At 42.5% G+C, this 21,204-nt stretch overlaps 1 long non-coding RNA gene across 1 annotated transcript; it reads right to left on the bottom strand.

The window, feature by feature from the left end:
- Nucleotides 1–1,437: 1,437 nt before the first annotated feature.
- LOC146599836 (uncharacterized) lies at nt 1,438–16,862 on the bottom strand. Its single transcript, XR_014894917.1, has 6 exons — nt 16,627–16,862; nt 15,977–16,475; nt 14,926–15,055; nt 9,388–9,483; nt 1,941–1,997; nt 1,438–1,603 (listed from the first exon to the last, which is right to left on the bottom strand). It is a non-coding gene; the product is annotated as an uncharacterized LOC146599836 (long non-coding RNA).
- Nucleotides 16,863–21,204: the final 4,342 nt, after the last annotated feature.

The raw sequence follows: 21,204 nt of genomic DNA, 5'->3' as shown, positions 1-21,204 counted from the left end.
GTCTATCAGTATTAAGTATTTAAAAATCAAATGTAGAAAAGAAAATATTTTTGTTCACTGTCATATTCAAGTTTATTTTAAATTACTTTCTTTACATAATTTAGAATCTAAAACTGTTCAAATGTTATTATTGGAATGCAAATTCATCATTTGAAATTGAAACTCTCATCAATAGCTATTTTTCTCTGAGGCAGAATACAGCCTCATGAAGACTGATCTTGGCTAATGTAAAGAAACAGTGCAGAACTGGTTGAGTTTTCAATTGTAATGTTGAAAATTTTCTCACTTTTTATATGATGCCATGCATTTTTTTCTATTGTTATTGCTGCTGATTGTAAAGATTTGTAAGGCCTTTCTTCTAATCAGCACAGTTCCCTCCTTATTTATTCATTAATGTCACAACCCATATTTGTGATTTCAAAATTGCTCCTATGGAGACAAATGGGTAATGTCACAAAAACTTGACCGTAACATTGCTGGATGGACAGCGCAGAAACTCAAGCTAACTATATGGAATAACTTCTGTTTTGCCACAAATAAATACCCTAACACTCAGTAAGGAAGACAAAAAAAATGTAGGCAATTCAACAGAGGTCTTGAATAAAGAATTATAATTTTTAATCTTCAAAATATGGCAACGTTTTCTATTCATATGGAGAAAAAGATGGTATGCAAAACGATCGGTAATTCTGACCCCAGAATATTGCTGAGAGGCAGCACGACGCAAAGATTTCCGTCTGAGACCTGTGTCCTGTGTTTCTCCTTTGCAGGTGTGTGACCAGCGACGTCGCCTTCTGGCGTGGCGAAGCCCGAGCCGGTAAGGGCTTAGCAAAGCCAGCGCGTATCGGCCCTGCGCGGGCAGCTGCCACCCAGCRAAGCCAGCGCGAGCAGGTACGGAGCAGGCGGCCCCGCGGCTGCTGCACGGAGGAGCCGCTGCGCCGCGGGAGCCAGCCCCCGTACCGCACCGCCCCCCTCTTCCTGCCCGGTCTGGTACCCGTCCTGCACCACGAGTCCACGACATTCGCGGTGGAAACGAGTGCTGACAAATACGTGTGTGTGTACGGGGGAGCAGAGAATGTTTATAACACTTCCCTATTAGAAAATTACTGAGGTTCCAATTTAAAACATATTGCAGGACATCCTTAACTGACAACGCACTTAAGATGTTTCTACTCTGAAATTCAAGTCAAGCTGATGCTTTATACTTTCCTCRATAAGAATATGTGATAAGGCCTACATAAAGATGAACGATATCTGTCATATATGTCCACAAACACGTATCTGCACTCAACTGCACCATGCAAYTAATTTTCTCCCTTATTACCCATCCTACATAAGAGCCATTTGAAATCAGGAWTTTTGTATCTGGTAAGCATGAGACGGTTTGATTCAACGCTTTGGAATTACTCTAGATTGCAATGAAACTTGCCCTTTCTTTAGATTGCAACACTCCAAGTGAGGCTTGCAGTAACCGCRATCAGTGCAGGGTCTCCCTGGAGCTCTCCAGACACAGCCCTRTGGCCTCCCAGGGAGGTCTTGGCTCCACCAGGGTGGATTTCACTGCACTGCAGTTTCAAATTCTTTCGCGTGACCAAAATGGAAACTGTAACGTGAACAGAAGATAATTAAAAAAAATTGATCTGCTTTAAAAATCCTGTAGAAAAAAATTGTAAAATTTTAAAGGACAATTGATTTTATGTTACTTTTTTTTTCCCCTCCCCCTTTTTTTTGTCAGAGAAAGAGCAGTAAAAGAAAGGATTTTAAAATAGCTTTATGAGTGCATAGGCAAAGGAACTGTTTTTTATTAAAAAAAAAAACTCCTACAAAGATCTTTGTGTTCAGGACTACAGAAAAACATGAGCTGTAGAAGACGCAAATTTTTCAAATCCAGCACTTTTTTGGTACTGCAGCTCTCCTGATCCCCAACTTTCAAACCCTACCTCTTCTCCCAAGTCTGCAGCATGTCATACTGGCAAGTACGCTTATTCTACATTTCTCTAAAAAGAAAGAAAAACAAACAAACAATGAATAGGTCTTAATACATTCATCCTTGGGTATTAAAAATTGCTTTTGTAATTATTTTTTTCTCCTTCCCCACTTCGCAAGAGAACATGCTCTCAAATAAAGGGTGGTGAAACAAAGAATTTCCTTCCAATTTAAAGATGCAGWATGTAATCTTTTGTAATGAATGTTCTGACTTGTTCAGTGATTTCAGTCCTGTTGCCTCAAGCTCCAAAAGTGATGGTAGAAACACACTAATAAGACCAAAGGGTGGTATTCTACTGGCATCTGGTTCAACTAAGTGTGACTGAGTGGGCACAGAAAAATGAAGTACCAGAGGTCAAGGCAATACCTGCATTTGGYACTTGTTTAATATTATGTAGCAAAAGCAAGCTTCATGTATTTGCCTTAAGAACTGGACTGTGAAATCATTGCTACCAAGGAAAGATGTTGCTGAGTTAATCTTCATAGAAAAATTTAATCTAGAGTGTTCTGTATGGAGTAATCACTCACAGACGAGTTTGCTTTTTTTTTAAAACTATCCTCTCCCTTTGATTTTTTTCCCCCCTCAGGCAATAACGTCGGCTTCCAGCAATTACTTTTGGAGCATTCGCTTTGTATCCTCGAGAAATCAGCAGCTATTGATTGGCAAACTGCTGCGTGTTGACATCCTGCATTTCAGTCCCCACCTTTCCTCAGCTGTGTTTAAACAGGTGATGTCCTATCTCTTGGCAGCAGGTCTCCGATGGGCTGCAGAACTTGCTGCTCCACCAAAGGCAGCAAGCGATCAGCCACAGGGGACAAGCTGGGCAGACTCTAGAGAGGCCAAGTGCTTTTTAGGTTGGATGTAATGGCAAAGKTACGGTAATGCAGAAGCACAGCATATGGATAGTTATAATCCTCAGTCTTCTGCACTGAACCTTATGATCTAGTATGTGCTTAATTACTTTATACGATATTCCAGAATCATTGGTGCTCAGCAGGCAGAAATTACTTTGAAAACCTTATTTATTTCTACTTCTTTTTTTTAATAGCCAAGATTACTCAGCATAAAGTACCATACATTTTTATCGGAACTCTTCCTTTTATAGCACAAAATTCCTGCATACTTCTTGTTGGCCACAATTTCCCCTCAGCAGTGACAATGATGTAAATCTGTATTAACTTACTCAAAAGGAATGGAACATCTAAAGTTTTATACTGATACATTTCTCCCTAATTTCTGTTTTTGTACAAGATGCTGCTTATGAAGCATTAACTAAAGTGTGTAAATATCAAATTCWATTAATTCTGCATGCTGAAAAGTCACAAATGGGAACTGAATGGGAGCTCAAATGTTCTTCATGTTCTGCCTAGGAAAGTTCAAAGAAGACATTTGTGCAAATGTCTAGAATCACAAAGCTAGCCTTGCACCTTTCGCATATTAGTGGTGATGATCAAGCTGTGCTGAATCCCTCTTAATGAAGTCAGAAAATAAATACTGGGCTTGCTTCTGAAAGCACAGTTCTTCTCAAGAAGACTATGCAAAATTTGCAAAATGATGGCTCTTCAGAAATGTGCTTTCCACAACCCTTTCTGGCCAAGATTATGATATGCACRTCTGTAACATGGTGACACAGGCTGGGAATACAGTGTAATATTTCTTTATCATCTCACCAAAATTGTCCATCAGGTGGCAGAAAAATTAATATTGACCAATTTATTACCTTTTTGGTAACAATGTTTCACCTGAAGCTGTGAGTGAGTCATGTTTCTCGGACTACCCGGATTCACTCTGCTTCTCCTCAAGTAATACGGACGATATATTGATCTTTCCTAGCCCATTAACTTAGACTATTGATATTATTATCCACAGTTTACATGATATTTGTGCTTTAGATCGGAAGGGAAAATTGTTCACACTGGGCTTTAGTCCCACTGTAGGTGTCTCTAACCAGTTCAGCGTGTTAGAAAGGATCGGTTGGGTCTGTCTAAAACAACAGAGGCTTTTTCTGAAACGCAGGACTCCCAACTCATGCAGGATATTACCAGAGACCTTTTGTTCTCTTGTAAAAAGACAATAGCATATTGTCCCTTAGTAGTTCAACTAGTAGTGCAACTTGACTTATGCCATTCTGCATGTTCTGGTCGGAATTYGTACTCCACATCAGCTGCGTTTGGCTGTTCTGCAGCCAAACCTACACGTGGGAAATCTGTGCAACCCTCAGTGGCAGCACAGGGATGTACAGATGGAGCAGAGCAGGCTGATCCTGCTGCTGGCGTAGCTTGGCCCCCCTCTTCTCCAAGAGGCAAAGCRGGACACAGCAGGGTGCATGACCAGAGGTTCGCCATCTCCTGTGCCAGTTCTCAAGGACATATCATGTACTGGGTTCATTTCTTCCCCAGTACCTCCCACACCTGAGAAGCACTCACTCTTTCTCCAGTAATTGCTCCCTCCTCTGCAGTTTCTTCATCACATTAATTTCTCTCMGGAGACCTCCAGCAAATTTTGCAGGCAATTTTATTTCCTCAGTAATTTTAAGTTCATCAGCTCAGTGTTGTGCCTTGACCCGGCAGAAGGCCCTCATTAATCTGCCTTGCTCCTCTTCTCTCTCATCTTGAGGCAAAATGGCTGGCATCGTCTTTGTAAATAACGGCCTTGAATGCTAATTTTCAAGGAATAGTCAGTCCACTGTCCAATTACAGTAACCGTGTCTTTTAAAAAGATCAGCATGTTGGAAAAAAAGTTTATTTTGCTACATATAACCCCTTCACAACTAAAGAGCAGCTGGCAAGTAACATCTTGAAAACGCTAGCGTCTTTCCACTGTCACCCTTCAGTTTCGACGGGACTGCTCAGCTTAAGGTCAAGGTGATGCAGTTCGGCACCTTTTAAACTGCTAGTGGTTAAAATGTTTTTCCTGCAAGAACGATCACAGTCTCTGGCCAGCTGTCAATGCAGACCACCAGCTATCTGAAGTCCTTGTCCTTTAACTAAGACTTCAGCATGCTTCATTTATTGCCCTGTAGCTATGTTGCAACAGTTTTCTGGTATATAAAGTGAAAGAATATCTATTTGCTCTGTGGTAAAAAATAAATTCTGAAATAAACTGAGTCRCTAAATGCTGACATGAATTTAGAAGAAACCTCTTCTTCATAACCCCATCTGTCTCTTCTCTCAGTAAGGTATTGGATAACACCAATCAGAGCTACGTCACAAGATGCATTAGAGCAGGAGAACAAATTCATGGGCTAAACATAACCTCACAGCTTTTGGCAGCTATTAAAGGCTTACAAATTAACAATTAAATTCTGCAAAGTCTGTCAGTGCTTGCAAACTACAAAGTTTGGTTTTAACTTTGAAAGTTTATCAAGATCTGGCCTTCATTCTCAGTGATACGAATTATTTAACAGATTTGTTAGCTCCTATCCAATAAGACTGTATGTACTCGCACATTATTATGGGAAATGCAAGTGCTGCAGCTTTATCAGTTAAGCAAATCTGATACTTGAGTATGATGACCACTCACTGGTCTTGATTCAATCACAGCTGACCTTGTCAGTGCCCTACTTCCCCATTTTACAAACTGTTCAGCACAAYGTTTTTCATATGCATTTACTTGGGCTTTGGCAGGCAACAAACTGGATGTCAAATAAAATTGAAATATCATAGACAGCTGAAGCCATGACCAGGATTGTAGGAATCCATCTGTTACAAACTCTGAGGCCACCCAACACCGCGATCATTCAGAGGAGACATTCTTTTCACATCTATGCTGCACCTGGGTTCCTTCCTTCAATGTATACATTACAATAATGCCTCAGTGGATTAACTGTCTTATGTACCCMCTAGTTTAAGGCAGCTGGTGCTATTTTTTAGTGTATAATATACAAATTAACCAATTCCTATATTGTCTGAATTTTGTTTTGTGCACAGCTTTCAAATCCCTAAACGTTGCCACTGGCTGTAGGAAATAATTGACCAGCTGTTCTTCCATCAGATACAACAATATAGATTGCAACAACATCAGTAACATCAACAAAACAATTTAGGGGTATAGAAGATGGTAGTTGTCACARGAAAATCATAAAACCCCTCATTTTCCATCATGACATGGAGCTTGGCATTCACATCAGATTATTAAGAGGATTCATGCTATTAGTAYTATTGGTTCTAGGTGCTGTCTGAGCACTCATGGAACTTGTAAACCACAAACWGTTTCAGAAAGAGACAGGTTAGCAAAAGGAGACCAAGAAATGTAGGAATCATACAGGCCTTGCCACATCATTGCCACCCCAATAACATCTGTGCTCCCGCATTGAAGAGTGTCTTGTGAYGAGTCCAGGACTACGAGTCAATGAAAGACGATACCATCTAATGAATAACGACAAAGAGGTGCTTGTGATCCAGTATGACTTTGTTTAATTCATCCTTTTTAATTTTCCGTTATTTCTAAAATGTTAGCTTTTGCAACGATAAACAAAAAAGGGCAAAAGTAAAACTCTGAATTACTTTCAAAGCTCAGCACAGTTTTGGCTTATGTTAGGGGAATCTTTGTTGAGTTTTGCCTATCTCTAAACAGTGAATCTGATACCCTTCGAGGGCAATGGAACTGCTCGGTTTGGCTTCTTAACACTGCAAATAGAAGTTCCTACCCTAATTCCTGCCCCAGTATCTTCCTTAGACACCTCCACGGGAGCCCACCTGAAAGTGGGAGCTCAGGTTTTCTGCTGTCTGCAGGCAGCACTTGGCAGTGAAACATGGTGCAAGACTTGGAAGGCCTTCTCTCCTCCACCCTCACTTCATTCTTAAAAAACTGGAGACTGGTCTCTGTCAAATCTTGATCCTTTTGTAAATCTATCTGCTTCTGCCAAGCCCTTCAGTACTCCTCTCTTCAGTGGGAGTCAGAGATATAAATATATCTTTGAGAAGCTCGGCTTAGTCCTGCTGCTGTATGGCAATGATTATGCTCATCTTCATCACTTTCCCCAAAACTTTTTGGCTGCCTAAGTTGTAAAGCCTTCAGGGTGAGAATTGTCTCTCATGGCGGATGGGTCTGAATTGATCATATGGCTCTATGAAACAGYTGAAGAGAGGATGTTGCTTACAGTTGATTCATCCTATCCTAATGCACGTGTCTAGAAAAGATAATTTTCTCTATAAGTATCTCATGCTATTGAGTGTGATGAGGAACCACTTTTAAACTACATGCCTCAGACAAAGCCCAGTGATATGAATCCCATCAAATGCTTTCAAGAAAATTAGGAAACATGAACACTTATGCTCTGGCCTTCCCAAAACTGCAGAGGGATGCACACACTCATTGCCTTTCATGGAAATGTGATGCAGTACCAGAGGTTTTCAGCTGTAACAGGGATATACCGTGCAGATGCACAATCCTGCGAATGGTTTTGAACAGCAAAGAGGGGGATGTTGCCCCTTCTCATTCTAGAAGTTTAYGCAGGCTCTGCCACCACTAGTGATCGCCCCATGAACATGGGAACAAGGAAGTCAGAAAAGCCCTTGCAATCTTCAAGGGTAAAAGGGTTTCATAAAGCTTAGGAGTAGGAAGAGCATGTCATTTAGTTTGTCCAAAAGCAGCTGCTCTGTGATGTTGAAAGTCAGCATATAATGGGATGTGGGGAAATAAATGTATGACAAGAACCTGTGGATTTATTTGCTTTGTTCCAGTCAGTGATTTGAACAACACCCTTCAGTTTCCCAGGAGATCCCAAGACTCTCTTGGCCATTCAGCTTTGGGGAGCTTGGCAGTTCTATTATAGCGTCCTGATGGACAGCCCCGCTAACACGCTTAGGGGAATTGACTGTAGCAGCTATGGCAAAATAAGCTGGTCTGCAGTGATTCTTTCAAAGCGGCTTCCTGTGTACGGACACCTCAGGAAAAATTCACTTTACTACGAGCAATTAGTGTGCCTCCTACCTGAACGAACAGACTCAGGGAACTACCCCAGAAAGGCTCGTACCTGAGCCTGTGCTGCCTGTTTCCGTGCCAATATGCTCTACGCAATGCCAGCAGCTAGAGAGGAATATATGTCACGYTACACCAACTTTACATTCATGATCTAATAAGTAATAAAATACCTATCAATTACCTATTACATAACACATACAGCACAGTACTCCTGCAGTGTCTCCCCACATGTGCCCAGATATTCATATCAAGAGGTRGTTCCTGCACTGAAGAGCTTACAAACTCAAAAGATATGACAGAAACTGTGAGAAAAGAATTATTGTGCCTATCTTCCCCTTTTATTACACTCATTTTTCCCTTTTAGAATTGGAGACTAAATAGATTAAATAATGTGCCAGGCAGTCAGCAACAAAGCTCAAACCCTTCTGTCATTCACAGGCCCAAATGGGACGCTGCCAGTATCCTCCTTTCAAACCAGTCAATTTGCAGGCTATGAATCGCTGTTTAGTCCAAGCACACATTTTTCYCCGGTATTTCTTTTGCTGAGAGGCGGGTAAGCAGACCCCTGAAAGCRCCCAGTCAGCATTTCGATAATGAAGGTCATTTCTTTTGCTGACTACTGTTAAAGGGGTCCCTGGGTACCATTTCAGTTACAGGCAGCTCAGCGAGCAGACATGCTTTCCTTTTTTCCTTTTTTAGTTTCTTTTTTTTTTTCCTTTTTGCAGTGTTTCATAACCCAAAGCACCTGATTAATTCAGTAGTCCCTGCACAGCTCTCAGGCAGCTGTATGATTAGCCTCGCAATGTATTTTAAGCGGTTATGTGCTGAACTGCTATGGTCTTCCATAAATTCTTTCATAACTATGGAAGCAACTACTCATTTAATAAGGGCAGTCTGCATTAATTCTAGGACCTCACAATGCCCCAATACCTCTTTCAGGACAAAAACCCACACATTTAATTTTGAAATCCAACACTTTGGAATTTTTATCCTCCACTTATATCTGCCTTCCCTTCCATTACCCCCAACAAGAGAGCAGATGCTCTTCATGTCCAAATGGCACCCAAACCAGAGAGAAGAGGAAACTGAGAAGGAAGAGAGCAAGAAAGCAGCCATGCTACTGTGCGCAAGAGAAGAACAAATAAACTGGAAGAGACAATGGAGAGGCACTTAAAAACACAAACCTTTTCCCCTCCACCCTCCCAAACATTGCTGCTGGATGCCCTGGCCTGCAGAGRGGAACCCTGCGAGCTGGACTCCTTCAGCCAGCTTTCAACGCGCTGACGGTGGCAGGTTTAGTTAAAGGCCAACTCTCAGACAAGTGAGTGGCCACGCTCACAGCTCAGCACAGTGCGATGACGTGCACCAGTCCCAGGGCTCAGTGAAGCCCTCAGGTTTTGAAGGTGGATAGAAAAGTATGCAATAAAGTATAGGAAAATTCTCACCTAACAAAGAAAGCCTGAAAAACAACGCACCTTGAATCCCACAGCTGCTGCAAGGAACAGAGCCAGGGTGACAGAGCCAGCGACCCAGCTTTGGACTGCAGCATCTCCCAGGACAAGGGTTGTTTGCTGAGAGACCATTAGGAAAGACAAGAAGAGCAACAAAGTTAGAACAGAGCTTTCAAATGAGGATGAATGTGTTTATCAGTGGTCAGTGATGAACCTTTGATGTGTCTTGGATGAGCAGAAAACTCATGCATAAAACATAATCACTGTGCAGGGCTCTGATCTAGAGTCTTCATTAATATGATGCATTTTACATTTGCATCAAGGCAGGGCAAACCTGCTAGTGTTTATCCTAAAATACAAAAATAATATTGCATCTAGTTTTTGGAAACGCTCTGCTGATAGCCTCCTTCATACAAAAAACATATAATTAGAGTAAATGAAGTGATGCAACTGAGAAATAAAGTATTCATAAAGTACATGTAGAAAAACAAAGACTAACGACATGATATTTCATATCAGGAAGGGAGAGGTTCRGTTTTAGATTTTAAAAAGGCACTAGTTATGTATTATTTGTAATATGTTAGGGCTGGAAGTCACGTTTGCATTGTGCTGTGCTCAGTACGTACACAAGTTAAAGACAAAGATGACCTGAGAAGTTTATGTTATAAATAGATAAATAATAAAAACAAACAAAACAAAGCAAACTCTGGTAACATATTTCAGAAATAACCTACAAATTGAAACACTATTCCTCAGAAACAGAATTTCATCCAAAGCAGCAGTCCATCACTGAAACAATCCAGATTATGTCTAATCAATACTGTCCTGGATTGTATTCTCTCTTTCAGACAGAGCTCTTTGCTATTAAAAAAAAAAAAAAAAAAAAAAAAAAAGGCACTCCTGAGCTCTGCAGTTATATTTGCAAACTGAACTAGGAGTGGGTCGCATTTCTGACCCTGCAGAGTCCTCTTCACGCTCCTGGCTGCTGGCAGGCCTGGATGGCTGCTCCACCACACTGCCTTTTAAATGGCCAACTGCCAAACAGAGCTGCCGTTACTGCTTTGCTGTTTTCCAACTTTCACTCACCTCTTCTTGTCCCTAAATAATGTTTTAACAGTCCTCCAGCTGGCAACATCCCTTCTGCTGGGAAGAGTAGAAGATTAAGGAGCTTTAGATGAAGGTATACCACAGCGAGTCCATCCTTGATGACTTCTCATAGGACTTTTCACTTCCAGAACCTGTCGGGTCCCATACTCCCAAGTAGTAACATGCTCAGTTCAAGAGATGTTACTGATTATCTTCAGCATCCTTGAAAGAAAAAGATTRCTTCCATGCTCCAGGGTCTGCAGGGGCTCTCCAGTTCCCTTCTAGATGCAATTCAAATTTGCCCTTTAGATCTTTGTCTAGCAGCTACAGTCAACTTGGCAATCGTCTCATGCCATGTGGGTCACTACCCTGGTTGCGTGGCCTGTGTTATTAMTCCTCTAATTTAGTAAAGATGAGACAAGAGGTGAAATGAAGAGGGTTTGTCTACTGGAAGTGCCAAGAGAATTGTGCCTTAAATCACACACTGTTATCTGAAATAATCTTCTCAAGCTTGTTGGCATTTGTGAAAGGTTTTTCTTTCTTTTTGAGCGGTATGTTTCACAAGTACAAGCAGTGGGATGGATTTCTTGATTCATGTAGACTTACGAGGGAAGGAGAGGGATGAAATTGGGGTAGAATGGAATTACATCATATGTAGAAGGAAGAGTGAGGACGTATATGTAGCTCTGTGGTTCATTTGTGTTTTTTTTTTTTTGAATGTTTTCATTTTTTCAATGCATAATAAACGAGCAAGTGTTAGGAATAGAAAAGGCAAAAAGACAAGAATAACTGGCATGCTGAGATGCTGCAACATATGAGAAACAAGTAAGACACAAGCGTATCTAACAAGAGATTAAAACTGTTTACAATTAATAAATTAATAATATAAAAATCTGGCATTGTTATCCCCTCTTGAGGATATTTAGTTATCTGTAGCCTAGAAGCTAAGCAATCAGAGTAAGAGTCACTGTTGGAAATCCTCAGCTTTTCCACAAGTGGGTTGGCTCTTGCTTTAATAAATCATCTATTCTGTCCTACATAATGCTCCTGTAATTTAAAGTGCATATCCAGCAAAAGATGTTCTCCCCCCCCAAAAAAAAAAAAGAAAAAAGAAACTACAGTAGAGATTATTTCTTAATTTAAAATCATGCAGAAGGGAATTACTTCCTTGTTTTCAGAATAAGGAAAAGTTGTCAGTCCCACTTAAACACATCTTTTAGCCTTCCTAAGACCTATAGTCTTTCCAACAAAACGGTAATTTTAAAGAGTTGATACTTCTGCTTACTTCAGGATATTCTCCTAAAAATATTGCAGTTTAAAATGCTCAAAGTCTCAAATTTCCCCAAATGTTATTTACAATAGATAGATTTCTTTGTGCTTTGGATTTAGTCTGATATTCTGATCCTGCTTTACATCTCATAACGTTAGAAATTGGTCTTTATTATTGGTAATTCTCCTGATAGTGTTGAGTTGATTCTTATTGCTGTTAACAGCCCAACGTGTAACATGTTAATGGTCCTTGGCTTTGCCTTAGGAAGGCCAACTAACGAACCGGTTGTTTATGACTGGTAATGATTGATTCGTCAGTGATTATATTGCTTAATTCAACAGTAGTATGAATCAAAGATGACACTTCYTTCTTTTTAGGCTGTCACTTAGGCTTTAGTGCTCTTCACAGTAATGGGTGTTGAAGGGTGTTTATCGYGACGGCCATGCTCCACGTTTCCTTCTTACAGCACTGCCATAAACTATTTTTACTGCCACATTGCTTCAAACCTAAACAGCTGATGATTGAATTGCACAGAGAAGAAAAAGGCCCCAGATATTAACCTCTCAACAACAGCCAGCTTGGACACAGTGGCACTTGTTCTTGGAGCTCAGCCACAGGGTCGAGTTCAACATGACACCATACGCTAACTGAGCCATAATAGATGTCGATACGTATGTGCATTTAGCCTGCAAACAGAATACTTAAGCTCAGCGTAGGCTGCAGCAAAACAGGTTTAAATGAGTCAAATTACTCAACAGTTAAAGGTACACGTGAACAATTCCTGAAGCTCYGTTGATCTGTGGTTATCCATTTAGCCTCAATAATTCAATCAGGTTTCTTAACATGAGTTATATTAAAGTTGCTTTATACAGCTTTGGCAGCTTGAAAGGACCATAAAAGAGGTCTAAATTACAGATTTATCCAGTTTCAGTCATTTTAAGGATCACTTGAATGTTCATAGAGCTGYAAAGGGACCCTAGTGTAGCCTCAGGTCAGGGAGTAGGTACAGCTGCAGTGCAAGCAGTGCTCTGCCCCAGCGACCTGTTTGCTTTCTGAACTGGGGAATATCCAATATTAATTTTGGTAGCCTTAGATTTCCACTCCCATGCTGCTCTGTAGGTTGGACAGCAAACTGAGCCAGTTTCCATAACGCACCGAGGTTAGTAAAGCAAGTAAAGGCTCACGCCTCTGTTACCGTGTCACACTACTGTCGCTGAAGGCGCTGTCTTCATTCCCAATGTCTGACCCATCAAAGAAAAATGAGGTATGAAGAGCAATAGCCTGTCCATCTTCATCCCTTACTTGCATCTTCTTCTCAGTGTCTTGAAGTCGCACCTCCGCATGCCTGGACRCAAGGAGAACCTCTCCTCGCGCACTCGGTGACGTACCAAGCCCGTGCTGCAGAGCAGCCTTGAGCCTGTGCTCTGACCCAGGAGCTCTACACTGCTTTACACCGCCTCCGTCAGCCCTCCTCGTGTCCACGGAGGTTATGCACAAGATTTAAAGAAGAGGGTGGAAGCAGAGTTTGAAAATCTTGCACCCCTGATTTCAAAGGGCTTTTCTCTCTGGACAGTATTACTCAAATCTCACAATCAGACTTCATTAAGTTCTCTCTGCATGACTCTATGGCAGAATGAAACAGTTCATTCAAGTCTTTCTCACAAAAATATCCATTTATCTCTGACRCATGAATATAAACACTATTGTCACCTACATTTCATCAAAATTTGATGTCCAAGTGCTTTTGGAAAATTTCTTTGCTTAAGTGTGTGAAAAAAAGCTTTTTTTTCCAGTATCACACCGTCCCAGAAATATAGCTGGAAATTCTGTTCACCAAAATAGAGACCATCATAGTCCCATTTTAGCCAAATTCAGCGATTGTTATCTCTGCAGTCTCTAGACACATGATTGCAAGATGATTAACAGTACAGTATATCATAGGCAGATTCTTCATTCCTGGGTAGTACAACCATTAATACTTCAAATAAACAAAAAATACAGAAATAACACTGCATACAATAAAATACAGAAAATAAAAACGCTTAGGTTGTTATTACTTAACAGATCAATTAAATTGAAGTGCTGATGAATTAACCTTAATGAAATTGCCTTGCAAACAGCTTATTTGTGGATCAAAAGAATTTATTTGAAGCCTTTTCTGCCAAAAATCTTTGAAGTGTCATGACTACTTTACAAACTTCCAGATGGGAAGCTACACAGACTATTTCGAGAAAAAAAGTTATTTTTGAAAACAATCTTTTAGTAACAATAACATGTTAAGTGGGGCTACTTGCTTGACACCATGACATCACAAGTCAAATCACTACTTTCTGAACAAATACATATCTAGGAATGAAACGTTATATTTTCTCATCTGCTGCTTTGTTCTTGTTTTAGCAACACGTGCATTAGAAAACAAAGATAGAGGTTTAAAAACCTCAGAGGCATCTGAGGAACTGACACTTCTTTCAGACCTGTTTTCCCACAGGACTGAAACTGCAAATGACCCCAAAATTCAGCATATTCTTAAATTCAGAGACATGCCAGTCAGTCTGCTAAGTATATCCCTTTGTCTTAAAGGAGAATGAGTCAGCTTTCAGTTCAGTGCAAGGAGTTCAGCCAAGGAGGCTGTTTTAAAATGTAATTATAACAGAAATGCTGGGAATGAACGATACAAACTAATGAAATGTTATGGTCAAATCACAGAGTAGGGATTTTTTCTTTCTTGAACATAATTAATATCTCTTAAATTCAGAGAATTTCATTAAGAACTCAATTTCAAGTTGCTTATTAAAAATTACTAGAATTATAAAGGGAAACAAAYGCCTCCCTTGCAGCTGGGCCTTTGGACGGGTACGCACAGTAACTTGGACAGGGATGGCGTTCAGGTGTTTCCTTAATGAGCTGTAAGCAAGCACGCACCATACGCAGCCTGGATGTGCCGGAAGAAAAGATGATAGCAGACGTGTGCAGTGGCAAAGTCTCATCTTGTTTTCTGCTCTACTTTCAGCTACATTTACTTCACAGTGACACTGCCTGGAGGAACTTTCAAAATTCCCCTCTGTTCCCTTCCCTGCTGAAAACCAAACTCAGGCAGCACCATAGTTCACTTCAGTTTTGTGCTGGAGTGAATAATTTACCTTCCTATACACAGCGTTACCAAAAGAAAGAGGGTTTCTTGAGGCCAGCCTTGACCTGCGACTTACCRAAGTCAGCATCCTGCCTCCTTTGCACTGGCTCGAAACTGGTGACAATGGTGCACGATGCACTGCACATCCAAACGCTGAATAACTTATGCTTGGATCTGCATCAGTAGCGTGCTGGGTCAGGCTGTAGCTGTATTTGCATCAGAGAAGCCTATCAATCAGATGCACTCACAGTACACCCCACCTTGCCACCTTGGCCGGAGAGGCAAGGGAGGAGACAGAYGCATGCTGAAAGCAGAGGGAGTGAGGCTGCACACCGGCAGAGCAGAAGGAGCAAGGAAAACAAAGCGGGACATGCTGGACAAGCAGGATCGGGAGGGCTTGCAAGGAGAGGAGGAGAGCTGGGGGAGCCGGAGAGCCAGCAGGAAGGCAAGGCGGGCAGCGAGAGYGCAATCGGGAGCAGAGCAAATGTGTTCTGGCAGGGGCAGCACACTGCATTATCCAAGACATGAAAACAGGCCAGGCAAAAAAGTATGGTAAATCCAATGGAGAGGAATGAGGAAAGCCCAAAGGAGCTGCTCTGCTCTTAATTTAAACAGAAGAAGCCCAAAACCCRAAATCTAGGTCACACAGACATGGTAAATTGGTTCCATGCCACATTACCTGATTGCTTGAGACCTGAGGGCTCTAATAAGCCCYTATGGACCTGACCAGCCTCACCTGGAGCTTCACCCACTCCTGCCCGTGGGTCTGGGAGCCTATTGCAGCTCGGCCCGGGGCCATCAGTCCCTGCCCCAGCGATGTTGCAGTGGTGCCAGGCCCCTGCCCCTGCGGATCTAGCCCCCAACTTGTGGGCCAACYGGTGACCTAAGTGTTTAATTTCTTACTTCTTTGTCTCTCAATATTGAAATCAATAATTAAGTTTTGCTATTTGGAAATAAATTAATTTAAATTCCCTGAGGCAAGACTGTTTTGCCTGTGACAGAGTTTGAAGCTGCAAGCAAGCTTGATTGCCCAGGTGGATGTGTTGCTCTTCCTGGTCTTTCCCCMAAATTAATATGAGCTTAAGCCTGGGTGCAAGAAAACAATACAAAATGCAACTTCAAATTACCTCTCCTGGAGTTAAGCACCAAAATCAGCCSTCTTGGAAATCACAGCAGCTGGCGCACGTTCCTGGTACCCATGATCARGTAGACATGGCATTTATCTTGGATCTGAAGATTGCTCAGTGTGTTAAACATTTTGGCTACAAGTCTCTCCATCCTTCCAGTTAAATCTTCTCTAATCTGCATGAAGCAATTCAAGGTTTTCTAAAAGACATCTCGCTCCATTGCAGTTCATGTACTTGCAGCAGAAATCTCTGGRTGCTAGGTGCTGCAGGGATATGTAGAGGAAGATGGTGTTATGCATTTTCCTCCTGAGCTATGGATTTGATCCAGAGCACATCTGCAAAGCTGTTKCCTTCATGTAGTTGAAGTAACCTCTCCTTGCTGCACCTTGGTGCTTTCCTGGATGGAAACTCTCCTTTGCATCTCAGTGAGCAACAACAAAAAATATGACACTGAAAAACTCCTGCAGCCATTTATTTCACTCTCTTCCTCCAGCAGGATCTGCAAAATGAGTGCAACAGAGAAATCATAGCTCGATTTGTGAAGTTCAAGGGGGCAAGTTCCAGTCAAGCCCCATACTGTTTGACTGAGGAACCAAACTAAACTGGGAGACTGGATCATCATTGCCCATAGAAACAAAACTCCCACTCACCAAGCGCTTAACAACTACATTAGATAGAAGGGTAGCTTCTCCCTTGCTGAGAGAGGCACCATGACTTTTGGCCATCAGTCTGCACGCTTCAAATTCATTGACTCCTGCTGTGGAAAAGGGAGAGAAAAAATACAGCATTTGATTCTCAGGCGGTTTTCCTATTTTCCTAGGTCCCAGGAGCCCTCTGCCTTTTTCTAAAGATTTTTTTTTTCACTTTATTATTTCTCAAAAGCTCATGCTTTCTTTACTGAGGACTAAAATAAAAAATTGAACTAGTATATGAACAAACACTGAAAGGGTCACAGAGAAAAACAGAATGTATTCCACCCTAAACAGTAGGGGAATCTCTTCTTCATTTCTTTTATTTTATTTAAAAATCCTCTCTTTTCTCTTTGAATACAGTCATTGAACTGAAGCTTGTAAAATGTCAGAGGAGTTTGTTTTGGTTTTGGCCTCCCAAACTGTCACATTTGATGCCCAAAAATAACTTGAGACCATGAGATTGTGCTTTCTGCTGCTCAGTGGCAGGTGGGAGTGGGAAGTTTGGTAGCCTGTAAAGCACCAGACACCAGATCTACCACCAGTGTGAACCTACGTCACTCTGTATTTCTGCATCAGCTTATGTGTTCATGCAGGTTACTTTTGCTCCATCCTCACCAAGAGCATGTTTGGTGGACAGTAAGTGAAAAATCCATGGTCATACCTAAATTCTGAAAATTCGACAAAATTTTTGTACCATCAGAGGTAGGAGGGGAAAAATCTGAGAGTACACTTGTAGAGGAGTCCAAAAGGACAGTATTGGGTGATTAAAACACGTATTTCTGCTAAATCATGAGTGAAAAGGGCTAAAGATATGAACCTAGAACTAGATTCAATCAACAATATCTAGTTAAAACTTAAAAAGTTTCAATGTACATTAGCAAAGATTTGAATTTAGTCAGACATTCACAAGCTTTGCTCAATGTATACTTTTGCATATGCAGAGATACATACATATATATACATATATATATATATATATATATATATATATAAAACTGACTGTGGCACACGCATTCAGTGCAGAACCAGAATGCAAGGGTGTTAAATAATTCTAACCCATTATATCAGTTCAGACAAACGGAGCTTTTGATTCTACATTGTTCCATCTAAGCAAGATCAGTGCGGAGGGAAAAAGCAGATTAGCTGCAYGGTTAAAGTGACACTCAGAACGGAATCGCTCAGATCACAGGCTCTGGAATCGCGGCACCCAAAGCGCGGCTGCATGGTGGGACCGGTGATAAAAGCACAGCAGCCCTGATCGGGGTGCTTTGAACCTCTGCGTGCTGTACGCACCAAAGTGTCTCAAAACCTCTGCTTCCCGAGGAACTGCAGTTTTGCTCGTATTCATTTTATATAGTTTTGTCTCTTTAGAGCTATTCCTTCATGTTCTTAAAACTCCCGTGGTGTTTTATCATTTAAGTCTATTACCTTAACCTAAAAGCTATTATTTCGTTTATCCTGCTGTGAGGCAGGCTGGAAACAACCCGGAGCGACGGCGTGCCTGTGCCGGCGGGCGGCCGGGGCGGGAGCCCGGCCCAGAGCATCRCCCGGGCTCTCCGAGCAACGACCCCGGAGCCGCGCGGAGACAGCGCCCAGGCTCCCGGGTCCCGGAGGGGGCCACGAGGAGGACGCGCTGCCTGGAGGTGGGCAGGGAGCCGGGCAAGGGAGGAGACAGGTGCCCAGGCGGAGCCGGGCTCGGAGCCTGGGGGCGGCCGCCTCCGCTCTCCCAGAAATCAGGGTGGCGGTTTTGCAAACACGGCGCTCAGAATCAGCGGGCGCTGCTCGTTTCTCCGTGCCTTCGTTTCACACCTGCAAAAGGCAGAGAAAATATGAGCCCTCTCCCCTCAGAGCGGATTTAATAACGCTTGCAGCGAGCGCCCGGAGCCCTCCGGCCCCGTTTCTCACCGAGAGCAAGGGCCGATTCTGCACAGCGATCGGCACTGAAGCTGGGGACCGTGTAAGCAGGATAAAGTAAAATAGTGAACAGCTGCCCACTGAGTGAGCGCTGCCACTTCTGCACCTCTCAAAGGGTCCTCTGCGGAGAAAAAGTGACCATGTCCTTAAGTGCTTTACCACAAAGTACGGCTACAGGAGGAACAACTGAAAAACCTTAATTCTGGGCCCCTGTTCCCTGAGGAACCCCCTTTATAACCTTCACCAGAGCTTCCACGCAGCTTTGGGGAGGAGAACACACGCACCGAATCAAACGCCCCAGTAACCCGTCCTGTCCTTCGCACACGTAACATTCCCTCTATTTTCCGTCCCTGAAAAGGAGCGTGAGCCGGTTGTCCCGCTCTGCGCCGCAGCAGCGGCTCCCCGCTCCCCACCGAGCCGCTCTCCTGTTCCCAGGGGTGCAGACACCTGCACTCCAGCATGGAGGGCTACAGCCGTTAGCTCATTTTTTCACAAAAACCAGACACAGAAAGCCTAAGAGTCCCAAGTCCTATTGATTTTACCAAGTGGCTTGAAACAACAATTAACCTTTCTAACTCGGTGCCTTTCTTCAAAATTCATCTTAGTTGCTTTTCAAAGTTTGTTTTTAAAAATTAGTGAATCGATGCAACTTTACATCTATTGACCAATTTAAAATGTCAAGGCTCTGCAGCAAGAAGGAACACTACAGAGATGCAAATCTCGTTACGCCCGCGCACGGGTACTGTTCAATTGGACACTTGACTTTGAGGGCTCAGCTCTCAGCTTTGATCCTCATCCTTGTAAGTTTTATCATCTCCTTTAATTCTGTGTAGTGAACTCAGTAGATTTGTCATGTGCATTTATAACCCCTTGGAAAACATCTTGGCCTTATTTAGAAATGTGTATGCTTATACGCACTTCCAGTTATGGAGATGAAAACTGTCAAAGTCCTACCAGGGCTCAGTCCTTACACATATCTCCATCCTCAACCAGCTTCTCTATTCCCTACCTGCTCATTTACAGCGTACCAGAGTCTTCTTGCGCTTTTCCTCCTTAGCAACTGCAATACGATAGGCAATTTGCAAAGAGACGGTAAAGCAGATACTCACCCTAATGATACTGTGATAGCTSAGCGTAAGAGGAAAGAAAGAACCAGCATAGCGTAGTCATGTCTCTAACCGGGTCTCATCTTTCCGACGGAAAGGCGCAGGCTCGGTTGACAGCAGCTCCCGGCGCTGGGGCTGCCGGGCAGCTCACAGAGGTGGCTGCAGATTAACAAGGGGCAACTAATCAGCCTGTTCTTCCGAACCGTCCAGAGTGTCACAGCCTCCCAAAACCAGGCTGCTCAAGGTCTGAAGCACATACTGTGTCAATTTGATGCCACTGAATAGCCAAGTGTTAAGACTTCAAAGCAGCTAAATTGCCCTTCACTTCAGCGGGGGTTTGCCTMACTGGAAGGACCGAGGCGGGACTGGTGCCCAACAAATCCCAGAGCGCTCCGAGTTCAGGCTCCTTCAGCACCTGTGTGCGGGCTCCTAGCTTAATCCGTTTAAAGAAGGCAGAAGAACCCACCTCAAACTCCTCTCTTTCTTGTAMGGAACAATATCCACATTCAGAAATCACCCCTTTAAATGTCTGTATTTTGTGAATTAAAGTTAAAAAAAAAAACGCAACTAGTCCAACTACCAATAAGCCAGTGAGTTACAGATCAAGGCAAAGCAATTTCCAAGACAGTTTTGCAATGTAAAGAGCAAAGTGAAAGAGCAAATGTTGCTGTTCCCTTCTCAAACTAACGGCACTTTCCCACTGCCCCACCATCAGTGCTGCAACGTCTTTATGCTTGCAGAGATGCAATAAAAGCCCTCTACGTCTGGCCACGCTGCCCTCTCCCAGGCTCTGTGCTCTGCTCTGTCCCTCCACGTTTTCACACGTAGTTCYCTGCCACAACTTTGCAGAAGATGCAAAGTACACTTTTTTTTTTACCCCTTTAAAGCTTTAATAAATTAACCACGTGCAACTGGCTTCTCCAGGAGATRGTAAATACAAAATTTTTAGCGAAGGACCTGCCAATCATAATGATCTCATGCTTTCCCATTCTGAAGGCACGAGATCATTATGGCATTTCAAATTGAACAACTCCCCTAAATATGAGCAGCACTGTCCTTTCTAATAGAYACTAAACAAAATATTACCCCCTGCGCTTAGTCCCACGCCTCAGCAATACAAGAGGAACTCCAGCCTGAGGCAGACACCCGGCAGGCAGCAGAGAGGCCTGCTTCTATCAGGTGGCCTTTCCAGGGTATGTTGCCCCATCACATGATAYGTTGCAAAGGATATAGTCCCTATATACTGTTCTGCTTTGCATTTCCTAAARAAACATCTGGCTGCTTTATACTATAAGCAAATGAAAAACCTGGGCTTCAGGATGAAAAAATCTGCACACAGCTTAAAAATAGGCTAAAGTGGCTTATAATTAGCTCATACTAAGCACAGATGAAGGAAGAAATTTAAGGGAAAAGGAAGGCTGAATTTTAAATGAATTAAGGTGACAGGAATGATCTGCATTTACTTGCCCTATAGATTAGTTTGCTGACAATTTTTTTTTCATGGAGGGCCCTTTAA

The sequence above is a fragment of the Rhea americana genome, unplaced genomic scaffold, assembly GCF_003343005.1.
Source record: "Rhea americana isolate MKP2758 unplaced genomic scaffold, rheAme1 scaffold_131, whole genome shotgun sequence".
NCBI lineage: Eukaryota > Metazoa > Chordata > Aves > Rheiformes > Rheidae > Rhea > Rhea americana.
This window is presented reverse-complemented; position numbering and strand designations above follow the sequence as displayed.